At 37.1% G+C, this 15,202-nt stretch overlaps 1 pseudogene; it reads right to left on the minus strand.

Annotated features, from left to right (window-relative positions):
* LOC117403224 (mRNA-capping enzyme-like) overlaps positions 1-15,202 on the minus strand; it is a 124,170-nt pseudogene that overhangs the window by 56,777 nt on the left and 52,191 nt on the right.

Below are 15,202 nucleotides of genomic sequence, written 5' to 3' on the forward strand. Positions count from 1 at the left end.
TTTGACGCAGTAGGGATTCAAGGAAATGCATGCACATGGATTAGGGAGTGGTTAACATGTAGAAAACAGAAAGTACTGATTAGAGGAGAAACCTCAAAATGGAGTGAGGTAACCAGTGGTGTACCACAAGGATCAGTATTAGGTCCTCTACTATTCCTAATCTACATTAATGATTTAGATTCTGCTATAGTAAGCAAACTTACAGATGACACAAAAATAGAGGAGTGGTAAACACCGTTGCAGCAGCAAAGATCATTCAAAATCATCTAGGCAGCATTCAGAACTAGGCAGACGCATGGGCAAATGACATTTAATAGAGAAAATGTCCATTAGAAATACTACATTTGAGACACTGAAATTGAATAAGGAATCTATGAAAAAGACCTAGGAGCTTATGTTGAATTTCTTTACCTAGACAATGTTGGGAAGCTATAAAAAAAGCCAACAAGATGCATGGATATATAGTAAAAAGTGTTGAATTTAAATCAAGGGAAGTATGTTAAAACTTTACAATACATTAGTAAGACCTCATCTAGGGTATTGTGTCACCTCGCTACAAACATTATCCCGGGTTTAAAAGGCATGTCATATGCAGACAGGCTAAAAGAATTTAATCTATTCAGTCTTGAACAAAAAAGAGTACGCGGCGATCTGATTCAACCATTCAGAATCCTAAAAGGTATAGACAATGTCGACCCTGGGGACTTTTTCGACCTGAAGAAACAAGGACCAGAGGTCACATATGAAGATTAGATAAAAGGGACTTTTTTACACAGAGAATCGTAGGAGTCTGGAACCAGCTCCCCAGTAATGTTGTTGAATGTGTGAAGCAAACAGATCACAGGCATTGCTCTACGTTTCATTTTGTTGTGCTAACAGAACACTTTCTTTGCCAAATTCATAAATGTTTTATATCAATCTGTAGGTATGAGCATTCAGTGTTTTAATGTAATTTAAACCACATTACAAACTGTATATATAAAAACACACGCACGTGTACATTATTATACATGACTATATTATTTCTTTTGGTGACACAGTATTTGTCAGGTTGAGATGAATTGATACGTTTTCAGGTCCCGGTAATGTATAGACTGTCCGCATTAATATACCAAAAAAGGTTTTTATTCACCGATATGTAAATATATACATATGTATTTAAAAAAAGTACCTGCAATAGAAGTCGACTTCCACTAATTAGAAGAATATTCTGTATAAAACAGGCGATGCTACGTTCGGTATGATTCTTTTATTACATCGCATATCACTGCTTCACATCAGCTGTGACAGAAAGAGACGCTAATTGCAAAGCGGGAGTTTTTGTTTGTTTTTGATTTTTTTTTCCACACACACTTCCCCGCCCCTCTGTTACCAGGGGAAGTCAGGAAGCAATCGGCGCAGCGTACAAACAAACTAGACGCAGATAAAAGCGGGTGTATTAATGCAAAAAAAGTAAATGTCAAGAAATAATAAAGACAAACGCGCGATTAACGCACGTGAAAAAAAAAAATTCTCCAAAGAAATTAACACGTTAAATCGCAGAAGTTAACTGCGACTAAATTACAGTCCTAATATATATATATATATATATATTAGGACTGTAATTTAGTGTGCAACCTCAGCTCTCTGACAGCAGCACTGTGAAGTAATAATTGCAAACACGGAATACAGTGCTGCTGTCAGAGAGCTGAGGTTGCACACGGTTCTGTTTATGCACTGCACTGTTAAGTGTTTTATTTCTAAAAGTTAACTGCTTGTGGCTTGTCAGAAAGGACATCGCGAGAGGTGTCTAGGGTTCCTAAGCAGGCTCAGGAGAGATCTCCAGGGTGAGCAGAAGCAACCCTTAGCACAAGCACTATTACCCCTGTGCACTCAGGGAACTAGCCAGTGCAGGCACTACTGTTCTTATTGCAGCATCAGGTAATTACCAGCTTGCATCCATACTGTGTTGGAGCTGATGTCACCAGTGATCAGGCCTTGGAAACCCTCTGCTGTGTATAGAGGTTGTCTCCCTCTACCCTGTACTCCACTGGCATTAAGGTTCCCATGCCCCTTTCGTGAAGACGATCAGGGGTGTTCACCCGGTTCCACTTCTTAATCCCTGTACAGTTCAATTAAACCCTGACCTGGCTAAACTCCCTCCCATGTCTCAAACAAACAAGTTTCCTGCCCCCTTCCTGTTTCCCCAAGTGAATGAGATTCATTTCTCAATTGGTCTTACCTGTTTGACCGAGATCAGTCTGAAAAGTTGTGGATTCAGTTTATTTTTCTCAATTGTTTAGAAAGAAAGACTACTGGTAATTCCAAAATCTAAATCTAAACTATGCAAATCTTACAGGGTCTCAAATAAAATGTGCTTCCCTGCTAGAATACAGGTTGCCGTGACAATCAACTTCCCATTCCAAATGGATAATTAAGGAGCCTGTTCTGTAAGCACAGTGGGAAAGGCACACTTGGCTGCAGCCTAATCACTTTTAAATTACAACAGAAGTCTTTACTCACAGTAATTATGCCAGTAAACACAGCGCGAAACCATTTATAAAAAAAAATGTAAATAAAAAAATAAATAAAAGCAGCTGTTTATGCCATGCAAAGTAAACTGCAATCAGAAATGAGGATCCTTCATAAGAGCATCTGCAGATGGTACAAGGAAATGAATGTGGATGTAAAGTTTGTAATCCTACCAGCTGAGTTAAATTATAATACACAGCAGTACCTCAAAGTTATGAGCACCACACTTACAAACTGATTGGTTAACCAAACCCACCACTTGAACCCAGAAACAGGGCTCCTGGTTACAGTGAAAGACATGGAGAGGAGCTGTGGGATTTCTGACAGTTAAACGTAGCTCTCCTGGCTTATTTTTTTGTTTTCTTATTAATATTCCTCATGTTACAGATGTAAACCTTTTATTACTACAACACCCATAGATTAAATCATTGGAAATAACATCAGTTTCAGTGTTCTGAAGATCCCCATGTGTTTGTAACTTTGGGGTTCTACTGTGTGTTTGTTTGTTAACCCTCATTATCCTGGAAAGACCTGCAACTCTTTTGTAGAAACAGGATATTTAGTACGTTGTTCTAGCACCGTTCTTTGTTATTATAAATGATTCACCTCATGACTCAACCACTGGAGGCTCTGAACACTTACTGGACTGGGGTGTAAATGATTTAATGTTTTCATTTGATATTTTCCCTGCTTTGGCGCAGACTCCACATAAGACAAAGCTGTTTGACGGGCACATGGTACTGTATTGAACCACTTCAACACCGTGACGTACGCACGTATGTCAAATGAAAACCTACTTACAGTACCATGCCGTACCTGCGTAAGTCAAGTTTACCATTCTATTCTATGATCAGTTTCTCAGTCTAGCGTTTCAGGTTTCATTCTCTTAAGCAGTGCTAGTACTGTGGAATGTGCAATGAAAGTCAGGGGAGGGTCAGGTGACATTTGTATCCAATTGCGTGTCATGTAGCGATTCCAATCTACCTGTGGGCGTTTAGAAGACAGATATATTGCGGGAAGCCATTCAACTTTTACAAGTGTATATATAGTGTTTTAAATTATTATGGTTTGTTTTATTATTAGTTTTACTTGTTTAGCTGTAGTTTATATAGTTTTTAGCAAAAGCTAAACATGGCACCGTATGTGGAGAGCGACAACGGGAGTGATGAAGATTTCAAAGTTGGTTCGGAGGATTTCGATACCAGCGACAGTGATGCTGACTTATCACTCAGCGATGAAGAGGATGTGGAGACAAGAACAGCAGGGGACTGGGTGTTTATTACTGATCCCTACCATGATGCCAGCGTTTTTGTTTTCATTGTTCAAATAAAATAAAAATAATTAAAAAATAAAATAAAATAAAAAAATTCAATTAAAAAAAAAAAAAAGAAACACGTTTTTATCTCTATATTGGACATGGGTATATAGTACACAGGAGCATAAGGGTTAATGAAAAACACAGTTTAGGCAATTCAATTTTTTTTTTTTAATCAAATGTTAACATTTTATAGCAATTACAGGTTTGAAAAAAATATTATTATTTTCAAAATCTGGTACCTGGGAAGGGGGTTAATTTTTACATCTGGAGTTGAAGTGCTTTGGCACAGACTCCACATGAGACAGAGCTGTCCGGCGAGCACATGGTACTGGAGGTTTTGATGATTGCTACATTACTCCCCCAACATTTGTTATAACATGGATAATTGGTATTTACAGATGGTAATTTCACAGAGAAATGTTCTATAAAACAAAAACTGTTGAGGAGGTAGCAACTTTCAAAACCTCTAGGTTTGCTCATCAGAACTCTCTATCTCTCTTATGTGCAGTCTGTGCCAAAACATGAAAAATGTCAAATTAAAACATTAAATAATTTACCCCTGTGACGGGGTACACCCCGCTCCTGTGTGCATATATATTATTTTGTTATAATATTTAAATGTACTGTTTTGTATATTTAAAACCACACTGATTTATTGTTACTATTGTTTACAGCCTGGATGGGCTTAAAATGCCCCATCCAGATAAAATCATGAGAATGCGTGGTCAACAGCAAGTGATTACTGACTGGCTATTGACCACGCATATAAGAAACCCTGTGCCGAATGTGGCAGAGGGATATACTAGGTAATTGATAGCCATTTAATCCCTCGACCACAGTATAAAAACAAGCAGCTTTGGCTGAACAGGGTTGGGTTGTCCAGAGGAGGAAAGAGATGCTGGCTTTGAACCAGCACGATACTTGTTCACGGTGTGTTGTCTTTTTGTTTTGGCCATCGAGCCGTTTATTTTGTATCAGTGTGGGGTTTTGTTTTGTTCAACCTTTTTATTTATTAATGAAACGCACAGCAGCACCTACCTTGCAATCCTGTGTGTCGATTCTCTTCCTGGTCTGCCGTCACCATAAAGCCATTGTGTCACAACTCCCCATTAAGTGTTTAGAAAGAATGATGCTTTCCTGGAGCCCCCAGTGGTATAGTGGCTGTTCTGTCCTGACTACATTGTTTATTAAAATGGAAACAAATGCATCAGTCACGCTACCAAAGAATAATACTGGAACATCATTAAAAAAATATTGTGTTTGCAACAAAAGCAGCAGCACCTGCAAGTCAGGCAGACAGGGCTGACGTAATTAAGCCTCAGGGAACTGGGGGTGTTCATAAGTCTGAAATGTCTGTAACTAAGTGTAGGTGTACTGTACAAATTTATTATGAGAAATACAATGGGAAGAAGACTGTCATTACCTGGAACAAAAATATTCACATGAAAAAATCAGTCCATCCATTTCATGGCTTACTTGAGAGGTAAAGCTGCCATCAAGAAGTTTAAAAGGAAGAAAAATGTTTGTTTTTGTACAAGAGTCTAGTCATATTCAATTCACTCAATTCATTCAACAATACAGCATCAAACCACCTTGACTTTACTGCTTTTCATTGTTAAAAATACATCTTTAAAATCAGAAGATCGGATTCTGATGGACGAAAAAGAGTACAAGCAGTACAAACAATAAAAGACTTGGCTAATTATTTTTTCTCTTTGTAAATTCACAAGCAGCTCAGAATCAGTAGCTGAGAACATATTCATGTCAAGGTCACACTCTTGAACAAGCTAATCTGCGAGATGTTCCTATTTGAAGGCTGCATGAATAGAAATCGTGCAATTCTAAAGCTGACAGTTCTATATGATCTGGAGCTTTCTTTGGATTTCTTTCGAGTGCCAGTGCTATTCACATTGTGAGGCAGAATTATAATAAACCCATCAACCTTGACCTTTATGTGACTTTTCTATCCAGCTATACCACATTTACAAATCATTAGGTGATTAATTGAAGGGAATTTTAGGGAAGAGTTCAATTTTCTTAATGACCTGACTCAACTGTCCAATAAAATACACCCATTTCATTCTATATATATATATATATATATATATATATATATATATATATATATATATATATATATATAAATGCAATCAGAATGGTAAAGGGCATGCCAGTAGTCTAAAATAAAAGTTTTTTATTGCGTTTACCATGTCGTGGCTGACAGAGACAAAATCAGTGCACAAGGGGCCACATTTCGAACCATAAAACAGGCTACATACATTACATGCATTTTAAAACAGAATATTCAATAATTCATGTTGTTTTATCATTTACAAAAGTAATTAAAAAACTTCAATGCTGTTAACTGAGTACATTAAATTAAACCACTACAATAACTACAGTACAAAGGGATGGATCTGTTAGCCACAAGTGATTCACTTCGAAGTATCTCGGATAACTGAAGTCCAAAATTAAATCAACACACCCGATTTATAATTGTGAAATAGTGCTTGAATCCTTAGGGCGTCCCAACACAGCTGACAGCTGAGAAAGTGGGAATTTAGAGGCCCTTGTGTGTGTGTGTGTGTGATTGGGGGGTGTGAGCATTCTCATCAGGGAACTGAAAAGACAAACACTTGAAAGGAAGTACTAACTGGGCAGATCCTGGGAGCAGAAAAATGCAGGGTCTGTCAGCCAACAGTTGACGTAAATACTGCATTTGGCATCTCAGACTTATTAATAATAGCTTTCCTTTCCTTTACCAAGTGAATTATTGTCCCCTGTTTACAAAAACAGTATTTTATATGTTCACCTCCATGTAGAATGTTCTCTAAACCTAAAAATGTAAATCAGGAAAAAAGCAGCATTTTGAACTATGCAAATTTCTCATCTTACTCCTCAGATTATGATAACCATTTTACCGCAGCAACCCCCTATTTTAGTGATTTTCCCAGGATAACCATGCGTAGGGAGTAATGCAATCAAGTACAAAGCTGCAATAAAATCAATCCCTCTCTCGTCTATCCTTTGCTGGAATCATGGAACCCCAAGGTGGAAAACCTACCCAGTCCTGTTTTTCGTAACTATCACTTTTTGTGTTAAATGCAGCTGGTTCTAGCAATAGCTCTCATCCCACATCTGCTTGGAACTGATAATGCTTATTACAGGAGTCATTAAACCAGTAATTAGACTCACTTGAAAAGGTTTGATTACTTTCTGGAAGAGATCAATGTATCCGTCAAGGAAAACAGGGAATGGGTATTGGGTTTGTGATAAGACTGGAAGAGAGATGTAGACTTTTATCCTCTCTACCCTATTTTATTTCTAACAAACCTAGCTTTTTGTTAATCACAGAAGCCAGTTTGATAGCAGGAAGCTTTCAGTTTCAGAAAAATAAAAATAATAATACAGTGCTCCCTCGCTATACCGCGGGTCTCGGGAGACACTCAATAAGAGCATTAGAACTGAAGGGGGAGGGGGTGGGGGGCGCTGCAGGACACATAACAACACACATCTGACTAAAATACAAAATAAAATAACTCCCTCTCTGTAATGCATATATAGTGAAGCAAAAATGTTACAATAAATGGAAACTTATTAACATAGGAATTGGTATTGTGTGCTGTCATTTACAGACATCAAATTAGTTTCCTTACAGTCTGTGTCATTGACATGGCCAGAGGTTAAAGCAATTCTGCAGTGAAAGGGTTTACTTTTACTGGACAAGACTGGTAATGGAACTGAAGTAAGAATCAAAAGACTGCTAGGTGTACCAAACAGATAGACAATAACTCAAAGTATGCTGTCTCTATGCAGCTGTACGACACCCATGAAACTGACCTAGAGAACCACAGAATGCACCTGTGAAGGGAGTAGGAAGTCAATATCTCAAAGAGGTAGGTCTGAACACATGTTTTGTGAATTACAGGTTTTGTTTGTACTATAAAAATGAAGCCTTTGTTTTATACAGCAAAGTAAGTGCTCACAGACCACGCCTCTTGAAGTGGCTTTTAAAAAGTTGCTGTTCTTGCATGATTTCAGTTTTCCTGTCTACACAATTACAGTCGAAGTTTAAAAAGCACTGCACACCAAATCTGTTTCTCTGTCCGAAGTTAATGTGTATGCATATTAAATTTACATTTCCTGTTGTACTGTACCTTGCAAGTATGTAATCATCGGACTTGAGTGGGGAGTTATTTTGAGGTTTTCATTAGTTGACTATATGTGTACCAATGAAAAATATCTTTATGAAACTGGAGTTCATGCACTTTAGACTATCCGGCAAGAGATATTTCTAATGTGTTAAAATTGTAATGTTCTGATAGAATTGTGTGGCTCATGTGAGGCTGTAATGTGCCAAAGCCAGCACTGAAACCGAGGAGGATGGGTTTGACAAGCAGAAACAAATATGTCAGTAACTATCAGTATGATGAAAATGTTGATCACCATGACAAATATCAACAGTACAGCATGTACAGACTAGTACAGGATAAGAAATAGCAATGACGTTCAAGAACAATTTGATAAGTGATTCTCCAGATAGGTGCAAAAACATGGCCGGATAGCTTGGGTGGCGACGTCAGGCCAGGAAATGAAACCACAACACAGACACGTACTACGGGGCGAGATGCAAATGCACTCTTTTATTAAATAAAAGATTTAAAACAACTCAAAATAAACGGCTCGATGGCCAAAAGAAACAGACAAACAAAACACTGACCCAAACAAGTATCGTGCTAGTCCTTCAAGCACCAGTAGCAATTATTTTGATTGTCCCATCTGTCTTCCGTTCTCCACTCTGAACACACTCCCCGTGCAGCCAAAGCTGCCAGTCTTTTATATTCTGGCCGAGGGATTAACTGGCTGTTAATTATCTTATTAACCCCTCGGCTATAGTTTGCAGTTTAATAAATCTGCGTGACTGTCAGCTAATTAAATAATTAATAGCCGACAGTCACACATTCTCACGAGATGTACTGAACAAAAACAATAACAAACAATTCGCTCATCCTGAATTTAAATAATAATTCAAATACAAAATAATATGCACAGGGGCGGGGAGTACCCTGTCACAGTGACAAAGACTGATGGATGAATGGACAGAAACAAACCTCAATATAATCTGCTCAATAACTAAAAATTAAGTAAGAGGTTCTCTGAAAAAATGATTTCAATAAATGACACACAGAACAAGACGCCACTGCTACAGCAGCAACAAGCAACAAAGAGGCTTCAAAAAAACAAAAAGGCAGCGAATCACCATGCAAGGCTCTCCGAAGACAGGCTTCGTGATACCCAAAGGATGTTATAAAAGTTCACATACAAAGTGATGAGATGACAGTTATTACTGTCAGCCTAGGGCTGACACACCCATGACCGCTTCACAATCTTATGCTTATATAATATCTCAAAACACCAAATGTGTACAGAACAGCTGGCAAAAGATGTGTTCCATAGGCAGTGGTCTTACAGCAGCACTTCCTGGAGTGGCAAATGCTGTTTAATGCAAATTGATACCAATCCAATTGAAACACGAAATGTTCTTCTGTGCCATGCCTGCTTGCTTTATAAATCACCCCCTTTATGCTTCAAATCACATACTGGAAGTTAGCCATCTGATCACTTTATCACTGGGGGATGAATGACACCAGCCGACGATTATCACTGTATATCTTTGCTTTGCTTGAAATATGTATTACTTTTATCTTGATTCTGTACAATAAAAAAGGGACTTTAAAATACAAGAACACGTGGAAAAGCATTTGCAGCTTTAATTGTTCCCATATCTGGAAGCTGCCAGGTTTTGTGTCCCAGAACAAAAGCAAAAGCACACAATAACTGCTAATGGCCCCCATTACATTTGGAGCTGGATAGCAGTCTCTTGATCACATTAAACTGTTTGAGGAAGTAATGCATATATTTTAAGCTGAGCAAAGATGTAAAATGATAATGGCACGGCCGGTGTCATATGACTAAGATTCAGTGTTAGATTTTGATTAACCCCTAATGAAAAGCGATTTAATTAAACATGTTATAATCACGATCACTTAATGACTAATTATTTCACACCTTTGATTCATTGTTTGTTCGTGCCTGAATCTACAGCAAATGATGTACAGTGTGTGCTGCGGACAGCAGAAAAGCTAGAAATAGCTTAATTAAGCAATGACACACTGCATGGGTGCGATATTATTATTATTTGTTTATTTAGCAGACGCCTTTATCCAAGGCGACTTACAGAGACTAGGGTGTGTGAACTATGCATCAGCTGCAGAGTCACTTACAACTACATCTCACCCAAAAGATGGAGCACAAGGAGGTTAAGTGACTTGCTCAGGGTCACACAATGAGTCAGTGGCTGAGGTGGGATTTGAACCGGGGACCTCCTGGTTACAAGCCCTTTTCTTTAACCATTGGACCACACAGCCTCCTAGATATCCACTGTTCTGACCCAGTCATATACATTTGAATTTGTTTTAAGACACTATCCATGAAGCACAGAACTATCAAACACTACTCTAGTTGATAAAGCTCAAGAAGTATTAAACAATGGCTTATTTCTTAAAACCCAGGACTTGGTGGTATTTTGAACGTTGTACGACTGTATTTTGTGTGTTGTTCTGAAGGAAGCACATGTTATAGCAGCCATGCATTTTCAGTTTAAAAGATTATAAGTGGTCCAATACTTTAAGAAAGCTGTGAGTTTGCAGGCCAGTACCTCAAGAAACAGCTTACCAAACAGGTTTCATAGAGATTTTTTCAGAAAGGAATTATACCGCTTAGTCAAAAATATTCAGGTGGTTATTTATGATATGGGGGTGAAATAGTTGATGCTTTTAGTATATTTTGCTTTATAACAGAATGTAGGACTACACAAGTGAACCAAAAAACAAAACCAAAAAAACGAAAAAAAATAAAAACCCAGCCCAGGCATTGATCATGTACATTTAAAAGACCAAACCAAGCACACTGTTAAAAGATCAAATTAATTCAGGGAGCTGGATTTCTGTTAATTGCTGTGTTGCTTTTAACAGAATGATTGACTGTAAACCCCCACAGTATATGTAGATTCCCTTTTGTATATTGCAAACCAACACATTTTACCATATCTCATATTACTCATATCAAGGCATACCAGCTAAGGAAGAGACATGAACTGTATTAATATTCAAGTCAGTTCGCAGCAACTGTCAATGCAACTCTAGCTTGTGCAGCTAGCTACATTCAAAACTGCTTATGTCCTGAAAGACCAGTACGGTCTTAAAATAAGACCAGTATGCACATTATTTTAACAAACATGTTAGGCAAGATACGACTGTGATTACGGCTACAAATACTGTGCAAGTTTAGAGCCATCAGTATCATGAAAAGGTAGATCACTATGATCTACATCCACTGTGCATTTAACAATTTAAACAGACTAATGCCTCCATAGTTAATGGAGCTGTGTACCAAAGATGAGGACACTCTGACTATGTGCTGTGTAACGAATAACTGCAGTTATTAAGTCAGTTCCTCAAATTGTCAGATCAAGATACAAGGTTTTTTTTTTTTTTTTTTTTGTGAGGTACCAATAAACTTGTAAAATTAATGACAAAAATGGGTACATTTTTTTCTTGTACAAAAACTGTAAAAGAATAATGCAATACAGTTGTGTATTGAATATCTCATTAGAATAGAACTTGAACTACATTATTTTTAATGCAAACAGATATGCTAGGCTGTAAACATCTGCCCTAAAAAACTCTCGAATGGATTTGGGTCAAATCTTCATTCAATGTCAACACCTCTGAAGAAAATATTGGCCGGTATATGCTTACTTTTTTCAGTCAATAGTGATACATTTAGACTACATACCTGAGGAAAATATTGATTAAAAGGCAAAGTGGAAGTCATTATTTACCAAATGGGTCATTTAATCCTGGTATTGATTTAAAATGGTTATCAATACATGTTAACTAGAGGCAGATTAAAATGTCTGCACAATGTAATGCAGAGACTTAGAGGCACCAAGTGACATGTTTTTAAAGCCTTAAGTAATGTATTCTTGTTGTTAAGAATCACTTGTATGTCATTTTGTGTTTTAGTCATCATATCCTGGTAACTTTACAATGACTAAATCACATTCCAACACATTATTTAAACATAGCTTTTTTCTCACAAAAACTGGCTGTAGATGTTTCTTTTTTTTACATGCTTTCAAGCATGCCTTCTCTCTAAATGAAGATGGTGCACCAGCATATACAGTAACCATTAATCTGTTCCCCTGCACCCCTCTGCCCCCAGTGTATGTAAGAAATACCATGCTTGTTCTCTATGGTAATTCTTACAGTGTTGCTGGGGGATAGATTCATGGTTACAATCTGGTATACCAGCTGCACTGGAGAAGACATCTTTGAGATCTCAGATGAGTCACCAGGATGTGATTACCGAAAAGGAAAATTACATAAAAAGAGAATCTAAACTAGAAGAACACAATAGTTACAAAAATGTGATATTCCATAGCCATAGCAAGCTGCTCTTCAAGATGTTTTGACATTTTCATTATTTAAAGAAAACTCCACGCCAACTAAAAAAATTAAATAAATTACATTGGTAACCACAGTTCACTTGTACAGTCCTACAACCACAAGACCCTCTGATTGTTCAGTTAATTTCACAGTGCTTAGTCCCAATCATCTATTAAAACATGTTTTGTGATGCAGTGTTTGTTGTACAAATCTGATGTAGATGCAGAAGCATAATCTGTATTATATACACAGCAGAAATACTTAATCTATCATTAAAACAGCTTCGCTGTGCAAGACAGTTTTTCAATATGAAAATGCATTTCATGTGCCATAATCATGTCCTGAGGTTGTTAATGGCTTGGCAACACTGCAGGGTTTGATTTTAATGTACGATTTTCAATATATTCATATACCGGTATATTCATAATAAATCTGACAAAAAGCCATTTGAGGATTAAGAGCAGGTGATATAAATCTACAGAGACATGCTCCTGCAATGATGAACATATGTCCCTGATTTGTTTTCTAACAGAAAGAAAGCCATATTTACAGAGACACATCATTAACTGTTATTTATAAACTGCTCTATGTGATCAAAGTTATTAGAGAAAAAAAAACCTCTAGTAAAGAATAGTGGTAGCTCCTGGTATTATTTTTTTTCAAATGGAATTTTGCAGAGCTGTATTTCTCCTCGCAACTCCAGTTTGTGTGTTTTTTTTGGTTTGCACTACACCCAGCCTAGTTGAGTTAATTCATTCACTCATGTGTCTCTGCTGAAACATGGCGACTGCACCAACGAAGAAAAAAAAGCAATGTTTCTGCAAAAGACAGAGCTACAATTTCTAATTATCTATATGAGGATGGTGGGATAGTATTCTGAAAATGTTGCTGTCATCCAATTGATCACGTACGAATCAATACCATTGAAGATCATATTGCCAGCTGTAAACACTTAGAGAACAAGAAAGCAAAAAAGCTGTCAATAAAAAATGGCAAAGCACTGCATTCTCTGCTGAAAAACTGAGACCCAACGGTACTGCGCTCAAGGCGAGACTTTCCCAAAGCAAGCAAGATAAATTAATTGTGTATTTCATTATTGTTTAGTGTATTTCTTTCCCCTTTACCTGCATTTAATAAAACTATAATTTGCAATGTTAAACCATGACCGTTTCTTAATTCAATTATATTATCCGACGATGAAGCTCAAAGCTATTTTTCTAGCTATACATTCCTTAAAGGAAATTGATGGCTTTACTGTGTAAGAGATGTAGTTACACTACCCACTGTTTCACAAAGACATTCTGGCTGGAGACACACCTCTTGTTAAAATATGCAAATAACAAGGCAGAATTAGCAAAGAAACAATTGGGAGGATTAATGATGCGATTATGAGTAACAGTGAACCTGTGTAGCAACGAGTCAGTCAGTGTTTCATATTTTATCCTGGTTATTGTAAGACAGTAAAACGCTAAACTTCATTTGTGGAGACCTGTAGGATTACTCTCACATGACACTGCTGAATTTAACCGTTTCATATTTTTATTGTTATTGTAATGCCAGCAATAAGCTAAACAGCTCTTTTGAAAACACCTTTATTTGTAGACTGATCTACTGTGTTAGTGGAAGACTGTAAATATGATTCTCACCACAGTGCTGGATATTCTGAACTGCTGTGATACAATTAAGTATTCCTGCTTATATTAATGCCAGCAATGAGCCAAGTGATGTTTTAAACAGTGTGACATGTAAGAGTCTTCAGGTGCTTTACGTACTATTACAGCAACAAGAGTGATTGAAAATCTTGGCTTTAATAAAAATAAAAATAAAAATTATGGTAATATTTATACCTTTACTAATTTTAGTTATCAACATTACATTCATGTTCAGTTGCTATTGGACATTTATGATGTGCTATTCCCCAGAATGTTAAATTCTACAAATCTGTAATGTTACATCACTGTTCAACAGACCTATCTCACCCAGATTCTGCACAACAGTCAAACCTGCTTCACATATACTTGCTGTTAATGTCACCCTCTGTTTATTATCACAACACTGAGCAAAACACACATATTTGTTCAATACTTCTATGACTGAATGCTTATTTTGCCAGGGTATTGGTGAACTGTTAAAGTCAACTCTGCTTACTGCCACCATGTTTGCTCAGTCCCTTTGAAGTGATATTAAAAGGCTTTGACTGCAGTACTAATCTTGGCAATACATTCAAATAAACATTTCAAGTAGTCTTGGTCAATGTATTTTCATGGTTTATTAGTTCAAGTTGTTTTTGTTATTAGTTTTATACATTTTTTGTATCTTTTGTAAAATCAGCATACAGTAACAAACAACATCGATTCAGTGTACAGCTAGGCTCTCTCAGTTTGCTAGGTTACAAGATTTACAGATTATTGGCTTTACCTTCGGTTCAGACAAGAGGAAAATTGGGGTCAAAATGTTTTTTAAGAGTTAAGGGATTTTCTGACCTTTGGTTAGACACGTCTGCTTGAGAAGTTGGAGTGCTGGGTTTTAAAAAATAAAATAAAATAAAACAGTTTACAAAGATTATATCCAAAAGGCCAAACTTCAATTACCCATTAAGTTTCTTCTACTTTACCTCTTTCAGTCCTGGCGGGACCTCGAGGATTCGTCGTATGTTAACATATGCCGTCGCAAATCACGGTGGAACCTCACGGGACACCTAGGTACCAGTCCGAGGTACAGTAGTGTATGAATATATGTAAAAATATATTTTTGTCCTGCTCTCATGTATACTCAATAAAGGAGTTTATTCTTCAGCTCGACAAAAATAATTCAGGACTGAAAGCGTTGGCCTGTCACTTCTTTCTGGACAGTAAGCAGGCTG

The sequence above is a fragment of the Acipenser ruthenus genome, chromosome 5 (assembly GCF_902713425.1).
Source record: "Acipenser ruthenus chromosome 5, fAciRut3.2 maternal haplotype, whole genome shotgun sequence".
NCBI lineage: Eukaryota > Metazoa > Chordata > Actinopteri > Acipenseriformes > Acipenseridae > Acipenser > Acipenser ruthenus.